This window comes from Humulus lupulus, chromosome 4 (genome assembly GCF_963169125.1).
Source record: "Humulus lupulus chromosome 4, drHumLupu1.1, whole genome shotgun sequence".
Taxonomy (NCBI): domain Eukaryota; kingdom Viridiplantae; phylum Streptophyta; class Magnoliopsida; order Rosales; family Cannabaceae; genus Humulus; species Humulus lupulus.
The window spans coordinates 193,684,157-193,707,804 of record NC_084796.1 but is presented as its reverse complement, the minus strand read 5'-3'; the positions used below and the strand labels follow the sequence as shown (position 1 = coordinate 193,707,804).

Genomic DNA, 23,648 nt, shown 5'->3' with positions numbered 1-23,648 from the left:
CAAGGTCACCACCATTTCAGGTAAAAAATGGTTTTTTACATTTATTGACGATCATACTGGTTTTTGTTGGGTCTATTTAATGAAAGAAAAATTTGAAGTGGCACAAATTTTTAAAGATTTTTACTGTATGATTGAAACACAAGTTCAGAGTAAAATCAATATTTTAAGGTCTGACAATGGAACATAATATTTTAATAAAACATTAGGCAATTTTTCAAAGGAAAAATGAAATATTCAACAATCTTCTTGCGTTGACACACTTGAACAAAATGGCTTAGTTGAACGAAAAAATAGACATTTATTAGAAGTGGCTAGAGATATCATGTTTTACATGAATATCCCAAATACTTATAGGGAGATGATGTTCTTACTGCTTCTTATTTGATTAATAGGATGCCTACTAGAGTTTTACAGTATACTACTCCACTTGATTGCTTGATTTTTTTTTCCATGGTGTAGAAGTAATTCAGATATTCCTTTGAAAATATTTGGTTATACAGCCTATGTTCACACTCGAAAAAGGTTTAGATCAAAATTAGAACTAAGAGCTGAGAAATGTGTTGGCTATTTACCTAATAAAAAAGGTTATAGGTGTTTTAATCCTGTTACCAAACGTATTCATATGACTATGAATGTTTCTTTTCTAGAAAATACTCCATTTTTTACCAAAAATTTTATTCATGGGGAGACTTTAGTGAAATCAATTTTTTGGGAAATTGGTCATCTACCTAATATAATACTGGAAACAACTCAACCTACTAAATGTGAATCTGACATTAGTTTGTTAGAAAAAGAAATACTACAATTTATTAAAAATTGTGAAAATCTTGAGCCTGTGGTTTATTATAGGAGAAATGTTATTCCAGACTAAGAAATTCCTTGTATGGGCTTAAGCAATCTCTTAGATCCTGGTTTGAGTGCTTTGCTAGAGTGCTGAAGCGCAATGGATATACTCAGAGTCAAATTGATCATACCATGTTTTATAAAGATTCAAAGGAAGGGAAGGTGGCTATCTTAATCGTGTATGTGGATGATATTGTGTTAATTAGAGATGATCATGATGAACTTGGTGAGTTAAAAAGGAGACTTGTTGAGGAGTTTGAGATCAAAGACTTAGGTACTTTAAAATACTTTCTTGGAATGGAATTCGCTAGGTCCAAGGAAGGATTTTTTTTTAATCAGTGTAAGTATGTTCTTGATCTGCTTAAGGAGACCAGTATGTTAGAGTGTAAGCCTATTGAAACACCCATTGAACCAAAATGTCAAATTGCAACCCACACAAGCTGAGAATGTGAAGGATCGGGAACCTTATTAACGATTAGTTGGGAGACTGATTTACCTATCACACACATGGCTAGATATAGCATTCTTAGTGAGTATGGTGAGCCAATTTATGCATGCACCTGGACCTGAACACTTCAAAGCTTTCTATAGGATCTTAAGGTATCTAAATGGAACACCTGGAAAAGGATTCATGTTTATGTCAAGGGGACATTTACAAATTGAAGCCTATACATATGCAGATTGGCTTGGGAATGTAGTTGATAGAAGATCTACATCAGGCTATTGTTCATGTGTTGGAGGTAAATTAGTCACATGGTGGAGTAAAAAACTGAATGTGGTTGCTAGAAGTAGTGTTGAGGTTGAGTTTGGAATTGTTACTCATGGTATGTGTGAGATATTGTGGATAAGAAGATTACTTGAAGAGTTGAAGATATCTCAATCATCTCCTGTGAAATTGTATGACGATAACAAGGCTCCTTTCTTGATTTCTCATAACCCGATTCTACATGAGCGTACAACGCATGTAGAAGTGGATAAACATTTCATCAAAGAAAAGATAGAGAAAGGGATGATTTGCATGACTTATGTTCCTACCGAAGAACAAGTAGCACCCGATTTTGAATAACAAGCTGGCTATGGAAGACATCTTTAAACCAACTTGAGGGGGAGTGTTTGAGAAAATAAAACTATTTTAGGAAGTTTTCCTATTATTAGGAATGAGTGTCTAAAGCTATTTGATAGATGATTTGTTTACTAATACTATTTATTCTAGGAATGTTGTTATTATGGTGATTTGGAATTAAAGTCATTATTTTATTGTATTATTTTAGGGTAACCTTATACATATATATATATATGTATGTATTATTCACACAAAAAGAAATAATTAGAAAATTCCCCTATTTCTATCACAGGCACATGGATACTTTCCTCAGAAGCTTGATGTTTTGTTATCAGATATTGCATCAAGATTCCAATATTTTAAATACACCCCAGAAATGCTCAAAGAAGAGATCGAGAAATACAATTGGTTTGTTAAGAGGTTGGAACCCCTTTGTTGTTGATTTTGTGCATGTAATGAATGAAGCAATCTCAGAGAAGAAGGAGACTTTGGTCGAAGGTGGTCAAGCAACCATGTTGGATATTGACTTTGGAACATACCCTTTCGTAAATTCTTCTTGCCCATTAGCTAGTGGAATTTTCACTGGTCTTGGAATTGCACCAAGGGTTGTAGGTGATCTTATTGGAGTGGTAAGTTCATTATTTACAATTGATGCCTTTCTCTCTCTAGTTGAAGGTTTATCTTTCTTTTTATTCTTATGTTTCTATTGATACACATAAATCTAATCATTCTATAATATTTAACCAATTGAAGGATCATTTTTGAAAAAAAATTATTTTGCATATTGGCTAAAGATGAATCTAAAGAGATATAACCAAGTCAACACTAAACATATAACTCATGAAATTAAGTTGTCAGTTTAGCTATTGACTAAACTTCTCTACTGCAGGTAAAAGCCTACACTACTAGAGTTGGCTCTCGTCCATTCCCAACAGAATTCTTGGGTCAAGGGGTGACAATCTTAGGTTTTTCGAGCAAGAGTTTGGCACAACTAATGGTCGTCCTCACTGTTGTGGTTGGCTTGACATAGTTTCTCTCAAGTACTGCTGTCAAATTAACGACTTTTCTTCACTCAATCTCACCAAACTTGATGTGTTATATGATCTTCCTGGAATTCAATTTGGGGTCACATACATTCTAGTCGATGGTACACCAATCAAATCATTCCCATCCGACCATCATCTCCTCAAGCAAATGAATGTAAGTCTTATCTGTTAGGATTAATGCCTGTTGACGGTGAAATCTCGTCAACAAAATTAGGTCAGAAAACTCAAAGGTAAATGCGGCGATGTTTAGATAAGAACTTAGAATTAACTTATGAAAGGATAAACGCATATGAACAATGGAGTGAAAAATGTATATTGCTTAATAGCCTCTGCCTACAATGAATTTTCCAACCCCCTTCTCTGTGGAAGTGGGGTTCATTTTATAGTAGGCTCTAATGGCCCTGGGTACATGGTGGTCCAGGGGACCAGATGGTACACGAGTACACTAACATGAGAGTGGTTCCAGGGGTAGTGGTGTCGACTCTGGTACAAGGTCAGAGATCATGGGAGCACCTCACCTTCTGTACCTGGTCATGCCTCCACTACCTGCCTGGTACGGGTGTCAAAGGAGTGGCTGGTGAGGACAACATATGGTACTTTGTTCGTACCTCCACTACTTATCTGACGTGGGTACTATGTCCGTACTCTAACTCCTTTCAGTTCGTCAGTGGACTCTGTACCTCATGAGATCAATGCCATGTGACCCTCATTTGCAAGGCATAGATGCGAGGCGGTAATGACCCATGCGCTGGTCGTGCCTTGTAGGGCTCCTAGTGGCGAGGGGCCTAGCTATACTTGTCTCCTTGCGGCATGGATCCAGACTAGTGACGTGATGGTGCAACGGCCTCTCGAGAAGATGGTGGCCCACGGGCCTCGCGGGGGAGCGCGCGCATGATGGCCTCGCTGGGGGCGCGCGCATGACGGCCTCGTTGGGAGCGCGCGCATGAGGGCCTCGCTGGGGGGCGCACGCGCAGGAGGGCCTCGCTGGGGGGGCGTGTGCATGTGGGCCTCGCTGGGGCGTGTGCCTGATGGCCTCGCTAGGGGGCGCGTGCCTGACGGCCTCGCTAGGGGGCGGGCGCGCATGAGGGCCTCGCTGAGGGCGCGTGCCTGATGGCCTCGCTAGGGGGCGCGTGCCTGATGGCCTTGCTAGGGGGTGCGTGCCTAATGGCCCAAGGACCCAATGAAAGTGTAGGCGTATGGGGGTCTAAGTGCGTTCTTTGGGTCTTTTATAAGCGTTGAATATTGAGCATCCACAGGTGTATGTCCTGGGTGTCTTTGGCAACGTTTACGCGTATGAGTGCATCTTGACTCATGAGCACGTCAGCCTTGTGCGGGCACGTCGGACCTCACTATGTGAGGGCCTTGTGCACCTATCCTCTTGCAGTATTCATTGTGGCCCCTTAGCTTAGCATGGCCAAACCTTGTGGCTCATAATGTGTTGTTTCTCATGAGATGATCTCCTGTATTCAACAAGGCCTACAGGCTCGAGCCCAATAGCATGAATAAGTGACCTTTATCCCTATGTTCCAACCAAGGACTAAAGAGTTTTTATTTGGTGGAATTTTGGCATCCACAATGCCCTAAAATCATGTAAATACATTTTATTAATTTAAATAAAAGTAAAATTTTATTATATTTAAATGTTAAAATTATTATTTGAATTAATTATATAGTAATATCGAGAAAAATCCTTATTCATTCATGAGAATATGATTTTGTATTAGTATGAGAGAATTAAGATCATATATAATGAATAAAATAGTTAGTAACATATTAAAGTATGAAATCTTTAATGAATGGTTACTAGTGCATTTTACTAAGCATATGTGATGCAAGTGATATAGATTCAGATTAATGATGTGGATAGACTGTTGGAAAAACTTATACAAGATCTTATTTACTTTCATGTAAATCATATATTAATTAAATTGATATAAGGAAACCTAGAACATGTTTCTATAATTGAATTTAAACAGAGATAATGATAAGAACACTTACATTATATGCAGTGGAATGAATAAGTCATTCCTTCAGTTTCTCTAACCCTTGTATCCTTTTTGTCGTAGGGTATCTCCAAGAAACTGAACCGATCTTCAAATTTCTTCACAGTCTTCCACAATATCCTTAGAATGACCTAGACTAGAATGGAAAATTCTCAACACATGAGATAGATACAAAGAGAATAAGAGAAGAGAATATAGAGGCTTAGAAAAGGACTTTTGTTGTAGAGAGAGTCTAAAACCCTAAAGCATCAAAACTAGATCTTTTGATCATCTGTTTTCAAATCTCACTTAGCATTCCTTTTAAAGCTCAATTAAGTCACTTATTTAATTAAAAAATTAATAAAATAATAGGCAATTACAGCCCTTAGGTCGAAATTCTCATGGGCTATAGGCTAGTGAAATTTTCCATTTAATTATAAGCTCATTGGACTTAAATTCAAGGCACATATTATTTTCTATTGATTAATTAATTAAATAATTATTTAAATCCTTTATAAAATTAATTATTTATAATTTGAACCTTGATTTAAACTTATTTACTAATTTAGACATCAATTTATCTTAATTAATAAATCTACCCTAAAATCTCTTTTCTTCTCTAAATTGCATAACTCTGTGAAATTCTCCAAAATTGACCTGGTCAACTTTAATAACTCTAATTGATGAGTAAATAATTTAATTGAGACTATCTAGATGATTTTATCCAAGGTATTGTGGGGATCATGGGCCTATGAAATCAAGCTCCAATAATTTATCATAAATTTACTAACTTATTAATTCCTCGTGACTCCACTAAAGACTCAGAATTGCACTCTTGAATTCATAGACCATTCTATAAGAAATATAGATACGTTATTAGTTATCCATTGTTACAACCATAATTATCACTCAATCCTCTATAGACAGTCTACAATGAGATGGGACTAAAATACCGTTTTACCCCTCATTGTATTTTATCCTTAAAACACTTAGTTCCTTGTAAATGATATTTCAGTAAACTAATATTAATTATTAAAATGAGATCTCTATCATTTAGCACCTCGAACCAAACTAAAAGGAAACCATCATTTTACTTCTTCTTCAAAAGCTATAGATGTTCATATCTATGATTAACACTCCCACACAATTGTATTACCGAGTTCTTAAGATGTAAGTATGGGCTAGTCCGTAGGGTAATCTGGTAAAAAACAAGTCAACAAACTCAAATAATACAATCAATTAGAATACTAACCACTCAGAATAGAGATTGAATTGACCTATGGTAAACTATATGATATGACTAGAATAGATAATAACGATATGTCTTCTTATCTTATCTACTGTCAATATCGGTCCAGTCTGATGTAACAAATACATCTGATCTTATCTACTTTGCTAATGTTCTGGAAAGAATATAACACTACAATGTGTAAGTAGATCATATCGTAGATTGGCAAGTCAGTGTAAATCTTGCGCACTGACTAATCTTTGGAGTAACTTATTTTTTAACATATAATCATATTTATATTCCACTGTCATTACGTCACTATAGATATGATTAGCTATATGCTTGGGATTTAATAGAAGTTTATATTAAACAAATAATCTTGAAAATAAAACATGTGAGCAATGTGATTGACCAAGTCAAAAATGATTTCTATTCTTTTATTAAAAATAAAATGAGATTACAAAGAAATTAGATTTTAATTAGGGCATAAAACCCCAACAAACTTCCACTTGCACTAATTGAAACTAATGCCTTAATTCTACTAATCTCATTTATTTTATAGGCTTATCAAATGTAGCTTCTGGTAGTGTCTTTTTAAACGGTTCCGCAAGATTGTCTTCAGATGCAATCTTCATGACCTTCACATCTCCCCTGACTACATATTCTCAAATTATGTGATACTTCCTTTCTATTTGCTTATTCCTCTTGTGACTTTGAGGTTCTTTCAAGTTGCCTATTGCTCCTGTGTTGTTACAAAACAACACAAGCGCTTTATCCATATCTGGAATAACACCAAGATTTGAATAGAACTTCTTTATCCAGACTATTTCCTTAGCTACTTCTAATGCAACTTTGTACTCGGCCTCCATGGTGGAATCTAAGATCGCTGATTGCTTTATGCTTCTCCATATCACAACTCCACCCCAAGAGTAAACACCACTCCAGAAGTAGACTTCCTGTCATCGACATCGGCCTGAAAGTCTGAATAGGTGTAGCCTACAGGGTTCAGAAGACCACCCTTGTAGACTAACATATAATCCCTAGTCCACCTTAAATACTGTAGAATATGCTTAACTACTATCCAATGTTCCGGTTCTAGATTTGACAGATACTTGGTCACTACTCCCACTGCATATCAGATATCTGGTGTAGTACACAACATAGTTGTAACATCTTGAATTCGCTATTAAGGTTGAGAACCTTGATCACTGTACCGACAGGGCATAATCAAATTTATATATGGATTTAATTGAATATATGTGAGATTATGTGAAATATATGAGTTATAGTAAGATATGACAATTTATGCATGTTTATGTGTATTAAATATGTATGTGGGCCTATTTTTGTGGATAAATTGAATTTTCGTAATTTTCACCTGTTGAGGGTATAATTGTAATTATATGTGTTATGTGATTGGAACCACATTACTATGTGGATATATTTGCGATAAATGGCTTAATTCGATCTTTTAGAGAAATTTGGCGAAAAAGTCACAACGGGGATTTATACACGGCTCGGGGTGAGCCAATGGGTATTTTGCGTAGATTGGGAATTTATGGGGCATTATTGGAGGAAATATTTATATTTAGAGGGTTAGTAACTTAATATGGAATTTAGGGTGTTAATTGAGGTTTAGTGGGATGGGTGGAGAAGTGACCAATTTGCCCTTGGAGAATGCCTTGAATGGGAATTTAGTGAGAGGGTATAATAGTCATTTGACCAAGAAACTAGACCAAGATTGGCAGCAGCCTTGCCATTCACGTTCTAAGCTCCCTACCTCTCCTTTTGGTCATTTTCAAACAGTCTCTCAAGGAACCAAGCACAAGAGTTAGTTCAAGTTGAATTGGGCAATTTTCTTGGAGAACTTAAGTTGTTGGAGGGATTAGGAGCTGCCCAGGACTCATCTGCACCTAGAGATTTTCATAATTCAGAGGTATGCTCACTTAATTTTGGAATTTCTCTTACGTTTTCTTATGTTATTGAGCTTTGGGGAATTTGGGTTTGAATATATGATTTTTTGGATTTAATGTTGCTTAGGTTATAGAATTGTGTAAATAAATGGTTTATAAATTGAATTGACGATTGGTTCCTGCTGGAAATTTTGACTTGTAAGGTGAATCTCAGATTTTGGGAGAAAAGCTTGAGTTTGAAATTCCAGAAAGTGCAAATCAATGTTGTAGGGTGTTTTGATATGTTTTTATGATGTCTTGTCATAGGTTATAGTTTGTCTAAGTTGTATGAGGTGTTTTGTGGTCATAAACCTGCTGGAAATGCCTAGTTAGGTCGAAGTTCAAGTCTGGTTTTCCAGGGGAATCGTAGTTTTGGTTTTGGGGAAGATTATGTTAGCTTCTGGGTAATTTTTGGGTTTCTGGTGACCTAGCGCAACCGCACTAGGTTGTGGGGCGATCGCGCTAGTGTCCTAGAAACCAGGGGATTTTTATTTTTGGGTTTTGGAGTTAGTGGCGTGAATGCACTGGCCTAAGGGGGCACCGTGCCAGTAGCCCAGAAAGCCTAAACTTTTTGCAGGCGCAACTGTGCCATGCGTCCCAAATTAGGGTTTTTTTTTTTTAGGATTAGGGCTCGGGGAGCTCGAGAATCCTTTTGGTGGCCCACTTGGCGGCTCGGGGGACGTTTCTAACATTCTGACAACTGGGAAAAAGTAATCTTAAGCATAAGGTCTAGGGTAAGGCTCAAGATTTGGAGTTGATCCTTAATATGAGTATATTTACGTTGTGACTAGATTATCGAAAGGCTCGGGATCAAGACCGTACTTGAGGGTGTATTGTCCATCACACAGAACTCGAGGTAAGAAAACTACACCCTGGTTGTAATCGGGGCTTGAATCCCTATAATTGGATATGACTGTAGTTATAAATGTGATTATTCAATAGACATGCTTGTATAGTCTGCATGTGATTGTGTGTTGTGCGATATATATGTGATTATATCTATTCTGAAAGCCGGCCTAAGGGTATCGGGGACGACCGCAAGCGTGCGGAACGCAAGCCAGCCGAAGTGTAGCAGGGTCAGTTATAAGACCAGAGGACTCGACCTAAGGGCGTCAAGCCTGAACTCCATATAAATAAACAGAAGTTCCGATTGCATTTAACTAACTTTACTAATTGTAGGAATTGAATTATGTGTTTGATTGAGCAGATTATTACTAATAACTTTATTGGTTATGTCTTGTTGCTTATTGAATTTATCGACCTAAGCTTATTCTTTATATACTGTTGTTCATTTGTATATGTTGGTTTAAGTTTTCTTGCTGAGCCTTGGCTCACGGGTGCTATGTGGTGCAGGTAAACGTAAGGGTAAGCTAGACCAGCCATATGTTGGGGAGCTTTAGGGGTGGTGTGTACACATGTAGCCTACTCGACTGTCGTGGCCGGGATAGCTTGGGAAGAACTAGGATTAGGGCTCGGGGAGCTTTAGGCGTGGTGTATTTTATCTGTCTTTTTTCAGTCTGTAACCACATTTTGGGATCCTGTGTATAAACTTAATATTTTAAATGAGAAATAATTACTTTGTTGACCAAATTTTTTAATACCTAACCTTGATTTAGTCTTTAATTACACATTTAAGTCCAAATGACTCGCTTAGCGAGTTAAACACTATTTTCAACACACAGTGTAATGGTCTTGGCTAACCATGATGTTACAACTTGGTATCACAGTGATCTAGGGTTAAGGGTTCCTGAAGACTGTATGGGCGTATACACTCGCTGCTAAAGATAAGCTCAACTCATGGTTTGGTATCTAATAGTGTGATTATGTGCTTAACTATTTAAGTTGGACCTAAATGTCGTATCTGCATGCTAGAATAGAGAGCATGATTTGTATATGTATCCTATGGTAGTAAGGCTTGATAATTGATGCATGAACATTATAGAATTGTGTCTCGGTATGCATATTGTATGTGGCTATTGTGTTCTTTGGCCCTACTTGTGGAATAGTTATGATTATCATGCCTGATAGATTAAGTCATTAACTGCAGATAGAATCAGAAGTTATGTATCCAAGACAATCAATTGGAGCAGGCATTAAAAATATTGAGGTTATGGATGATAGCTAGGGCTTGAATCCCCCATCTGGCCCCTAGAATTGGCAGCAGATGTTTGTGGACATGCAAGCAAGACTGTAGAATCAAGAGGAAGAGATTAAGTGGTTAAGACATCGGGTTCTGTTAGGGAACGCTGGTCCGTATGTTTTGACAACAATGGCACCCCTTTCGGTTCAACTGGAGGGTGGAAACAAATGGGAACTATTGTATGAAAGATTTTAGAAGCATTGCCCTCCAGTTTTCAAGGGAGGCTTGGATCCGTTCAAATCTGAATAGTTGATGGGCATGATTAGCTCTGTCCTTGACTATATGGGAGTAATAGGCAATGATAGAGTGGCTTGTGCCATGTAGATGTTGCGGGAGGATGCCCTGATGTGTTGGGAAGTGGTATCCTAGACCTGGATTGTTATCATGATGGGTTGGGAGGAATTCAGACAATTTTTCAACAAAAGGTATTACTGTGATACAGTACGAGTTGCAAAGACTAATGAGTTTACGAACTTGGTTCAGGGCAGTAAGACAGTGACAAAGTATGTCAAAGAATTTGATGGGTTGGCCAAATTCTCTTTTGATTTGGTACCAACAAATGTGGCCCGGAAGGAACAATTCATTCGAGGATTGAACTCTGGGTAGCATAGAGAGTGAAGATCGCTCCAGTGCATGAGATTTCTACCTACACTCAGGCAGTAGGGAGGGTCCTTGCTATAAAGGATGCGAGAGATGAGATATGGAGTGAGAGTGTCGTAGGGCAGGAAGCTCAGACAATGGTACCCCGATATGTGGGATCAGGTACGGAGGGGAGGCCTTAGTAACCAGAAAAGGAATGCCCCCGACCGTTCTACTACTCCTGACCTTGATAGAAGGGGTCATAGTATTCAGGGTGGGCACCAGGGCGGCAACGAGTTCTGGAGAAGTTATCCAATATGCGCCAGGTGCAGGAGACGCCATATGGGAGAATTCTGAGCGAAGGCGTGTTTTCTATGTCGAATAATTGGGCACTTTAAGAAGGATTGATCGAAATCAAAGATGGAAGAACCAAGGAGTACAAATAGCTCGACTCCAGCTTGAGTGTTCGTCTCGATGTAGTCACAGCCTGAGATTGGTTCCTCAGAGGCGGCAGGTAAGGTTTCTAGTTCCCGATCTTTTATATTGTGTTGATCGAGTTTGGTACTACGTATCTTTTAGAAGTGACATAGATAGGTGGCACATGATTTATGATTATTACCCTATGGGGTTTGGAATTTTAGTGTCTGCCAGAGAATTGGTAATTTCCAAGAGATGGGTTAGAGTACTACTAGTAAAGAATTGGCAGTAATAATTTATTGAGCTGGTTATATGAGGATTTTGATACGATCATGAGTATGGATTAGTCTTCCAAATAAGGGATAAACAAGGTAATAAGGATGGTGAATTCTAAGTTTAGATGGAAATTTTACGAGATGCCTAGCTATTGTGGTAGGTACCACTAGGGATATATCAAATGGACCAGATGAAAACTGGATCGGCCAGTGAGGTTTTAGATGGGTTTACAAGGATTCGTGGGGATTGTTGTCGCGTCAAGGAATTGAGTGCATAACGTGATTAAGGCAGGGATAGAACCGGTATCAGAGACATCATGAAGAATGGCACTAGCTGAGTAGGAAGCATTAAAGGTTCAATCGAAAGAGTTATTTGACGTGAAGGTTGATTAGAGGGAGCATCTCACCATGGGACAGGTCAACACCATTTGTTAAGAAGAAGGCCAAGTCTGCGAGAATGTGTATCGCATATGGATAGCCAAGTACGGTAATTGTTAGGAATAGGTACCCATTACCAAGAATGAAAGATTCATCTGTCTGGTTCTAGGGTAGGACAATGCTCTCAAGAATTGAGCCTCGATCTAGTTATTACCAACTGAGGATCAAGGAAAGAGACATTTCAAGAATTTCCTCTCGCACCAAGTGTGATGTGATGGATTATCAGTGGAAGCTCTTAAACTGACCAATGCTTCAGCGACCCACGTGAATTCGACAAGTAGAGAGTACAAGAATGGTGTGGACAAGTCATATTTGGATTGATTGATAATGTTTTGGATTGCTTCCAGTTAAGAACAGAACACGAGTAACATTTTTGTTGATACTACCGAGGCTAAGGAAGCAGAGAATTACAAGTAAGGTTCCAGAAGGGATGAGTTCCGATTCCTTAAAAGGATATTCAAGGTCACATTATGGGGAAATGATGGGACTGTGTATGATTTAATTAAGATAGAAACAATAAGGAATTGGCAAAAGGAACATTTTAGAGGTTAGAAGCACAGTAAGACTAGCGAAACACATCGACTTTTTACTTGAAGCATCTTCGAGGATTGCTATACCCTTGATTGAAATAATGTAGGAACCTAAAGTTTGCCTGAATGGATATTCAGGTTCTGGAATTTCAAAAGTTGAAATAAGAGTTTATTATCACGCCATAGGTATTAGTATAGCATGTGTGGACTTTTGCAGTAGGGTAGTGCAGTGGATACTGTCCTTGCTTAAAAAGGTGGAGTTATGGTGCGGTGCACCCGTGTGTAGACTAAAAAGGGTGATTGTTCATGCTTCACAGTAGATAAAGGAATAACGGCATAGATGTTCTACACGAGACTTTGTGTTGACGGTAATGTCAGATAGCCACGGTTAGAGTGAGATGACGATACTTATGGAAAAGAAGTGTGTGCACAAGAATATAAAGTTCAAACATTTTGTCACCCATAGGGGGGGTTAACCATGAGTCAAAGGAACTAGTGAGAACTAGTGAAGGACTCACATTGAAACCCTTTATCACTCAGAGTAAACTAATGTGGAGGTTGACACCTTGAGTGAGAAAGATGTTTTCTAGTTGTATGATTTGTAATGGACTACAGTAAAGTCGGGTGAGGTAACGACCGGGATTGATAATTGGTAGATATACCTCTATGAGCAATGAAATACAGGAAGAAAATCTTGTAGGAATAACTAAGGATCCTACTACTTTAGCATGGATAGGTTAAGATATGAGGATCGGATGAGTGATCCGATGGATGCTGGTGTTGAGGTGGAGACTCTGGATGAGTCTTGTACTACCCCTTATAATTGTTGTATCCAGGAAGTTTGAATGGGTGTTAAGACCTAAAATTTGTATACTGGGAGGTGTACTGTGTAATGTTTTAATAAGTGAAAGATGATGATCAGAAGCCAGAAGGGTTATTATTACTATAGGGTATCCTAGAGTTAGTATGGAGGAATATAGTTATGGATTATAAGGGTGGATCACCTCAAGTTGCAGGCGAGATGATTGGATACTTAGGTTAACACACCCTGGTTTGTGTGAACGAGATACCATAAGAATGAGTATGTGCGAAGGGAGACCGTACATCTCTGTGGGACACCGAAGTCGATGGTGTCGGAGAGAAACCTTCTATTTCTCAAGCTCTGGAAAAGGGTCATAGCGGGTGATGAGTATAAGATTAGAATTTGAAATTATTTGTTACCTTCAGAAAGATTGACAACCTGAAGGAACGACTCAGGCCTTGAGCATTTTACCTCGAATGTGTAAGTTTTTGAGACATTGAGGCAAGTGTGGTCCACTGATTGGATTGTCACGGTGAAGAATGCCAGTCGACATCCAGGGTGACTCCAAATAAGGTATTGTGAGATAGGAAATGAGAATTACTCATTTTGGGAAATGAAATGAGGGACAGGAAGTATTCTGGTTTAGAATTGGTCTGGAGGACCAATGAAGTTATTAAGGATTATTAAGACATGAGTATCTGCTTTATTGAAAACACACAAGAGTTCGCAAATTTAAATATGGAAACGTGGAGTTCCAATATTGGAGACTGTGTACTTCTCCGAGTATTGTGGACTAAAAATATAAACTAGGTTGGGAAATAAAGAAGAAATTAGACTCTAGACTTGAGACTTATGAGATCCTAATAAAGATTAGGCCAGGGGCCTACAGATTAGCCTTACCCTAGCATGGGTAAAGGCTCATAAGGTGTTACTGGTGCCAATGTCAAGGAAAGAGGTGTCGAGTACTACCCCTGATTGGGTGAAGCGACCTTGAAATTTCAATGGAACTCATTATGTAAGAAAATGCCAGCGGAAGTCCTAGATAGAAGAAATAAAGTCTTACATAATAAGATTGTCACTTTAGTGAGGGTGTTACAAGAGATATCAAGGCAAAGGACTGGATTCTAAAGTTATAGTCAGATTTGTAGGATTAGTATACCGAGACATTTGAATAAATTTCAAGGACGAAATTCTGATAAGGAGAGGATAGTTGTAACGTCTCGAATTTGCTATTAAAGTCGAGTGCCTTGATTACTGTGTTGGGAGGGAATAATTAGATTTATATATGAATTTAATTGAATTATGTGAGATTATGTGAAATATATGAGTTATAGTAAGATATGACCATTTATGCATGTTTATGTGTATTAAATAAGCATGAGGGCCTGTTTTTGTGGAAAAAGGGCATTTTCGTAATTTTGACCTGTTAAGGGTATAATTGTAATTATATCTATTATGTGATTGGAACCACATTACTATGTGGATATATTTGTGATAACTGGCTTAAGTCGATCCTTTAGAGCAATTTGGCAAAAAAGTCACAACAGGGATTTATACACGGCTCGGGGTGAGCCAAGCGTTATTTTGGTAATTTTGCGTAGAATGGGAATTTATGGGGCATTATTGGAGGAAATATTTATATTTAGAGGGTTAGTAACTTAATAGGGAATTTAGGGTGTTAATTAATGTTTAGTGGGATTGGTGGCAAAATGACCAATTTACCATTGGGGAATGCCTTGAATGGGATTTTAGTGTGAGGGTATAATGGTCATTTAACCAAGGGATTAGACCAAGATAGGCAGAAGCCTTCCCATTCACGTTCTAAGCTCCCTACCTCTCCTTTTGGTCATTTTCAAACAGTCTCTCAAGGAACCAAGCACAAGGGTTAGTTCAAGTTGAATTGGAGAATTTTCTTGGAAAACTTAAGTTGTTGGAGGGATTAGAAGCTGCCCAGGACTCATCTGCACCTAGAGATTTTCAGAATTCAAAGGTATGCTCACTTGATTTTGGAATTTCTGTTAAGTTTTCTTGTGTTCTTGAGCTTTGGGGAATTTTGGTTTTAATATATTAATTTTGGGTTTTAATGTTGCTTAGGTTATATAATTGTGTTAATAAATGGTTTACAAACTGAATTGAGGATTGGTTCCTGCTAGAAATATTGACTTGTAAGGTGATTCTCGGATTTTGGGAGAAAAGCTTGAGTTCGAAATTCCGGAAAGTGTAAATCAATGTTGTAGGGTGTTTTGATATGTTTTTATGATATCTTGTCACGGGCTATAGTTTGTCTAAGTTGTATAAGGAATTTTGTGGTCATAAACCTATTGGAAATTCCTGGTTGGGCGAATTTCAGGTCTGGTTTTGTAACGACCTCCTAATCCACGATAGTTACATTGTGTATTTTAAATAGAGTTAGACTTGCTAATCAATTCATTTGGTCATAAACGTGTAACTAAGGTTAATGTCAAAGGTTAAGGTTAAAAACTTTGGTCAAAAGAACTATTGACTTTTCATTTAAAAGTTTAATACATACATGGGATCCCAAAATATTACAAGTAGATGTTTAAAAAGGTATATACAAGTCAAAAGTACTACCAGCTGGCTTAAGCGGCAAAATGAAGGATACGACCCTAGTTCCTCTGAGATATCCTCGGTCGTGGTGGACGAGCAGCCGCATATGTACACGCCGGCACCGAAGCTCTCCAACTCATGGCTGGTCAAGCTTTCCTTTTTCTTTTACCTAGACCACATAGCACCCATGAGCCAAGGCTCAGCAAGAAAACTTAAACATGTGCATGAACAGTAAATATAGGTTCCAAATATTTATCTAGCATGCCCAGCAGTAATAACATACTCATGCAAGCATACAATTACAAATAAATAATCATTGGATCATTCTGGGGCCCACTGCCCTAAATAGTTTACTATAGAGTTAACTGGGGCCCTACGCCCTAGCTGCTTGACTATAGAGTCACCTGGGGCCCTTGCCCTTAGCTCTGAGTAACTATTCATAGAACTAGTCAAGCGCTTTGTTTTCCAGCAACCATAGGGTCAGCAACCATAATAGTACATCCCTGATTGGGCTTAAGCCTCTCGACTAATGCGGAATGCTCTATTGCCGCCCTTAACTAATAAGTCAAGGCTTTAATCAAACATTCATATAATCAAATAAAGATACAAATAATCATACCTCAGACAATACAAGTATGCATGCACATAAATCGTGGCATCTTAACCAATCAAACACAAACACAATTATAACTATGTTTCTTAACTAGGGCCGAGCCCTACCTATGCAACAAGGCAAGCAGTCATTAAATAGTTATCCAGATACATAGCATTCAAGCATAACCAAAATCATGTTCATTCTCAGGGGTCGAGCCCTATTCATAGTTATAATCACCAATCGGGCCAAGTCCTAATCACATATATCACGTATTGGGTGCAGTTTTCTTACCTCAAGTCAAAGTGCAAAGTATAATAAGAACGACCCTCGAACATGATCCCAGTTTCAAGCCCCTAACGACTACCTCACCAGTGTTTGATGATCTCCTAGCTGCAACAAATCCCAAATCCTAACCCAAGCCATCAATTCCCTTTGTTTTCCTCAAGAATTCTCACACCAAAGTTGAGAGAGATAGAGATGGTTGTTTGGTTGAGAGAACCTGAGTGCTTTTTTGTGTTTTGTTTTCTTAAGGTTCAAGTAACTTAAGCTAATCCCGAGGCTTGGGGTACCAAAAACGTCCCCGAGGGAAAAATGGTCAAAATTCCCAGTATCCCCTCCTATTCTCACTGACTCCAAGTATATCCTCAAATATTTTTTCTCGTTACCCGATACCCAAAATACCCCTTGATTCACCCCGAGTCGAGTATTGGGTCCTGTTGTGACTTTCCCGCTAACTTGCTCCCTATGATCGTCTCATGCCGAGTAACCCAAATTAACCAACATAATAATTTGTTCTCTCACATATATCACATATATACAATTATGCCCATAACATGCCAAGTTACGAAAATTTCCCTTTTAATAAGAGACGGGCCCCCTAATCATGTATTTGCACACATATATACTACATAAACACATAATTCAATAAATCGCCATCCAGGCCCCCTAATCAAGGCTCTAAGCCTTATTAGGTAATTTGGGACGTTAAAACTATCCCTTCCTTACAGAAATTTTGTCCTCGAAATTTTACCTAAACAATTCGAAATATTGAGCCTGCATATCTGCCTCTAGCTCCCAGGCCGCTTCCTCAACCTTGTTGTTCCTCCATAATATCTTCACGAATGATATAGTCTTGTTCCTTAGGACCTTGTACTTCCTATCAAAAATTTGAATTGGTTGCTCCTCATAGGACAATCTATCTCTAGTTCCAAATCCTTGTAACTCAATACGTGAGTCCCATCTAATACATACTTCCTCAGCATGGAAATATGGAATACGTTGTGGATAATAGACAGTGCAGGGGCTAAGGCCAACCTATAAGCCACCTGACCAATCCTCTCCAGGATCTTAAATGGTCCAACAAACCTAGGGCTCGACTCGCCCTTCTTCCCAAATCTCTTCACCCCTCTCAGTGGTTAAACCATAAGGAAGGCATAGTCTCCCGCTAGGAACTCAACGTTCCTCCGCTTTGGGTCTGAATAAATCATCTGCTCTGAAACGCAAGCATTTGAGCTCTAATCTTTTCAACAGCCTCAGTGGTCCTCTGAATTTCCTTAGGACCAAAATATTTCCTCTCACCCATCTCATCTCAATGAATGGGCAATCAGAACTTCCTACCATACAACATCTCATAAGGTGCAACTCAAATAGTCGACTGGTAGTTGTTACTATAGGAAAACTCTATCAGAAGAAAATATTTACTCCAGGACCCTTCAAACTCCAATACACATGCTCTCAGCATGTCCTCCAATATCTGGATAGTCCTCTTAGACTGACCATTGGTCTGAGGATGATAAGTTGTGCTGCACTTCAGCTGTGTACCCATAGCCCCCTGTAAATTTCCCCAAAACTTGAAAGTAAAGATAGGGTCCCTATCAGACATGATAGACCTCGGAGTCCCATGAAGGAGAACTATCTCTCTAACATAGAGATCTGCATACTGGTCAACCGTGTTATTCGTCCTCACTGGTAAAAAGTGAGCTGATTTTGTATACCGATCCACGATGACCCAGATTGAATCATGCTGGCCCACTGTCCTGGGCAGTCCTACCACGAAATCCATCATGATATCCTCCCACTTCCACTGTGGGATATCCAAAGGCTGCAATAGCCCTGCTAGTTTCTAATGCTTTGCCTTGACCTGCTGGTAGGTCAGGCACATTGCCATGTACTCGGTCACATCCTTCTTTATCCCAGGCCACCAATATAAAACTTTCAAATCCTGGTACATCTATGTGGTGCCTGAATGTAGATAATAAGGGGTAGTATGGGATTCATCCAGAATCTCCCGTCTGATCTCAGTGTCCATCGGAATGCAAATCCGATCCTTGTATCTCAATAAGCCCATACCTGACACTGTGTAGTCCTTAGCTACTCCAGATAAGGCGTCCCCTCTGATCTTTCCCAATTGTGGGTCACTTAATTGCTTCTCCTTAATCCTCTCCAAAAGAGTATACTGCAGGGTGGTGTTGGTTAACTGGCCCACCACTACCTCAATACCTGTCCTCGTCATATCATCCACCAACTCCCTGGATATCTGCCTGGCACTATACAACGATCCCGGACCCTTCCGGCTTAAGGCATCTGCTACCACGTTGGCTTTCCCCGGATGATAGAGGATCTCACAATCTCAATCATTTACCATCTCTAACTAACATCTTTGCCTCATATTCAAATCCTTCTGGGTGAAGAAGTATTTTAAACTCTTGTGGTCAGTGTATATCTCACACTTCTCATCATATAAGTAGTATTGCCACACATTAAGTGCAAAAAATACATTTGTAAGTTCTAAATCATGTGTGGGGTACCTCTGCTCATACTCCTTCAGCTGACGTGATGCACAGGCAATCTGCTTCCCTGTGTGCATAAGGACACAACCTAGGTCATGCCTCAAGGTGTCATAATAAACCACAAACTTGTCCTGATCCGTAGGAAGACTCAAAACTGGAGCAGTGATCAAACTCTTCTTCAGTTTCTGGAAGCTGTCTTCACACTTGTCTGACCATATGAACTTCTGATTCTAGCATGTCAACTCTGTCAGTGGTGATGAAATCTTGGAAAACCCCTCCACAAAGCATCTGTAATAACCTGCCAATCCCAAGAAACTTCTAATCTCTTAAGCGTTCTTCGGCCTTGGCCAATCTCTGACCATCTCAATCTTCATTGGATCCACTTTAATTCCATCCCTGCTGACTATGTGACCTAAGAAGGTCACCTGTGGCAATCACAACTCACACTTCTTGAATTTTGCATATAGCCTGTCCTCCCTCAGCCTCTGTATGACATCAGCAAAATCTCATAATGCCCGTACCTGGTGCGAAAATTTGTCTTCGATATATCCTCCTCCCTGATCCTCAACTGGTGATAACCAAATCAAATATCTATCTTGGAGAATATCGTCCTACCCTTTAACTGATCAAACAGGTCACCAATCCTTGGCAGAGGATACCTGTTCTTGATGATCAACTTGTTCAGTTCTCTTTAGTCAGTGCACATCCTTAGAGAACCATCTTTCTTCTTTACGAAGAGAACTGGTGCACCCAATGGCGAGAAGTTGGGCCTGATAAAACCCAAGTCTAGTAATGCATGTTGGTTAACCTTTACTTCCTTTAGCTCTATTGGAGCCATCCTGTAAGGTGCCTTAGACACTAGCTCTGTCCTTGGCGCCAATTCAATCACAAACTCTATCTCCCTGTGTGGTGGTAACCCTAGTAGATCCTCTGGAAACACATCCAGAAACTCACATACCAATCTGATTTGTCCTGGTCCCATTGGCATGACCTGAGTGACATCCACCACACTAGCTAAGAACTCCATGCTTCCCCCCAGAAATAGGTCTTTAGCTCTAAGTAGAGACATCATAGGTATACGGGGTCCATACACAGTGCCAATGAATACAAAGGGGTGCTCACCCTCAGGCTCAAAGGTTACCATCTTCTTCCTGCAATCTATCGTTGTCCCATACTTCTCTAGCAAGTCCATACCTAGAATTATATCAAAATCAGTCATAACTAACTTTATCAAGTTAACTGACAACTCCCTGCCATCCACTGTCACTGGTAGTGATCTAACCTATCTCCTGGAAACCACTAGCTCCCCAGTAGGCAGCATAGCACCAAACCCCACAGGATAAAAGTCACATGGTCTACATAATCCATCTATAATTCTACTAGCGACAAAAGAATGCGTAGCACCCGAGTCAATCAAAACAATATAAAGGGTCCCAGCGCTAAAGCTGACCTATAACCATCGAGGAACTAGCCTCGGCCTCTGCCTGGGTCAAGGTGAACACCCGAGCTGGCGTCAAGCTGTCCACCTTCTTGGGCTCTTCCTTTCTGGCTTTCGGGCATTCCTTCTTCAAGTGTCCCACACTCCCACAAATGAAGCATGCCTTCGCCCGACATTCCACAATATGGCACCTCCTACACCAACTACACTCTATAAATGCCTTCCAGGTCTCACTGCCACCCTGGCGGCCCATCTTTATGCCTCGTGGCCTCTTATCTGGCCCTAGAACTAAAACTGTTTGTGAAGTCTTTCTCTTTTCGTCACTAGGGACTCCGCCTTTATCAAAGCCGGCAAATGGAGGTCCTATCTCATGCCAGATCTTGTTCTCTATGCTCTCAGCTGTGAGCGCCTTCTCCACAGCCTGTGCATAGGTAGTTAATTCTGACATAGTAGTAATACGAACATCTTGGGCTATCATAGGTTGTAGCCCTGGAGAACCCTCTCTCTTCTGGTCTCATCTGTGGGCACCAGATCCCCAGAAAAATGTGCCAATCTGTCAAACTTCAGGGCATAATCAGTCACTGTCATGTTACCCAAAAGTAACTTATTGAACTCCTCAGCCTTCACAACCTTAATTGTGTCATTGTAATATTTCTCATTGAAAAGAGTTTTGAATTCCTCCCATTCCATAACACTCACTAGCGTGGTCTGGGATACCACCTCCCACCATATTCGGGCATCCTCCCGAAACATGTAAGTGGCGCAGGCCACTCTCCCATTACCACCTACCCTCATGAAATACAGGATGGTGGTTATCATGGTCATCCACTGTTCAGCCTTCAATGGGTCTGAGTTACCCTAAAAAACTGGACGGTGTTGTTTCCTGAACCTCTCATACAGGGGTTCCCATCTATCTCCCCCTACATGGGGTTGTACTGCCACTGGTACCCCTAGCTGTATCACCACTGGTATTGTGGGTGGTAGGTTCCCTGCTGGAACCTGATGTTGTCTAAAGAGGCGGATCTCATCTTCCTGCCACTGTAACCTGGCTTGCATATCAATAAGCAACTACTGCTACTGCATGTTCTCTGGGGCTGGCAGTGGGGCCTGGCCCCGATCATTCTCTTCCCTGACCTGTACTTCATGGCCAGCCAACCTCTCTGACCTTCGAGGAAGCATACTGATAACTATCCCACTTTGTAGTGATCATATTGGTCGTTAGGTAAGTAATAACTATACCGCTTGTCGCCTGACGGTCCAAGATTAAATAGGCAAAGAAACAGATGCAATGTTAATAAGCATGCCAACACATAATATACTCAATCGTGGTGCTAATAAGAACTTCCTGATACTCATCACCAAATAACAATGTTAATAAGCATTTCTAGCATTAATAAGCATGATCAAACATTTATACATGTATAACAATGCTAATAAGCATGTTCTTTAATTCCTGCCAGTATTAACAGTGCTAATAAGCATTTTCTGGCTTATATGCAAATGACGATGCTAATAGGCGTTTCTTGACCTACATGTCCATATAATAATGTTAATAAGAAGTTCATTTGCATTCACAAGCAATCACGATGCTAATAAGCATGTTCTTTATCATTCATGCAACAGTTAAGAGCCAAGCCCTATCAGAATATCTCATGCTCCCTAATAAGGCATGCATATAAGGCATTTATATCCTATTTAAGCAGTAAAACATGTAACCACATAAATAGTTACCGAACCCTGAGTCGAGTAGTCTTAGTGGTGAGTGTACATGCTCAGACAGTCTTCAAGAACCCTTAAACCTTGGCAGCTCTGATACCAGGTTGTAACGTCCTCCTAATCCAGGACAGTTACACTGTGTATTTTAACTAGTGTCAGACTTGCTAATCAAGTCATTTGGTCATAAACGTGTAACTAAGGTTAATGTCAAGGGTTAGGGTTAAAATTTTTGGTCAAAGGAACTATTGACTTTTCAAATAAAAATTTAATACATACATGGGATCACAAAATATTACAAACAGATGTTTAAAAGGGTATATACAAGTCAAAAGTACAATCAACCAACCTAAGCGATAAAATGAGGGATACGACCCTAGTTCCTCTGAAATATCCTCTACCGTGGTGGACGAGCAGTCGCATATGTACACGCCACCACCGAAGCTCTCCAACTCATGGTTGGTCAAGCTTTCCTTTTCCTTTACCTGCACCACATAGAACATGTGAGCCAAGGCTCAGCAAGAAAACTTAAACATGTGAATGAACAATAAATACAGATTCCAAATACATATTTAGCATGCCCAACAGTAATAACCTACTCATGCATGCATATAATTACAAATAAATGATCATTGGATCATTCTCGGGCCCGGTGCCCTAAATAGTTTACTATAGAGTTAACCTGGGGCCTTCAGCCTTAGCTATGTGACTATAGAGTCACCTGGGGCCCTTGTCCTCAGCTCTGAGTAACTAGTCATAGAACTAGCCATGAAATTTGTTTTCCAACGACCATAGGGTCAACCAACATAATAGCACATCCCTAATTGGGCTTAAGCCTCTCGACCAGCACGCAGTGCTCTTTTGTTGCCCTTAACTAATAAGTCAAGGCTTTAATCAAATATTCAGATAATCAGATACACATACAAATAAGCATACCTCACACAATACAAGTATGCATACACATAAATCATGGTATCTTAAAAAATGTAACACAAGCACAATTATAACTATGTTTCTTAACCGGGGTCGAGCCCTACCTATGCAATAAGGCAAGCAATCATTGAACAGTTATCCAGATTCAGAGCATTCATGCATAACCAAAATCATGTTCATTATCAAGGGTCGAGCCCAATTCATAGTTATAATCACCAATCGGACCAAGCCCTAATCACATATATCATGTATTGGGTGCAGTTTTCTTACCTTAGGTCCAAGTTCAAAGTATAATAAGAACAACCCTCGAGCACGAT

General features: G+C 39.6%; 1 pseudogene; it reads left to right on the top strand.

Annotated features, from left to right (window-relative positions):
• Positions 1 to 23,648, top strand: part of LOC133832766 (adenylosuccinate synthetase 2, chloroplastic-like) — a 98,369-nt pseudogene that overhangs the window by 3,621 nt on the left and 71,100 nt on the right.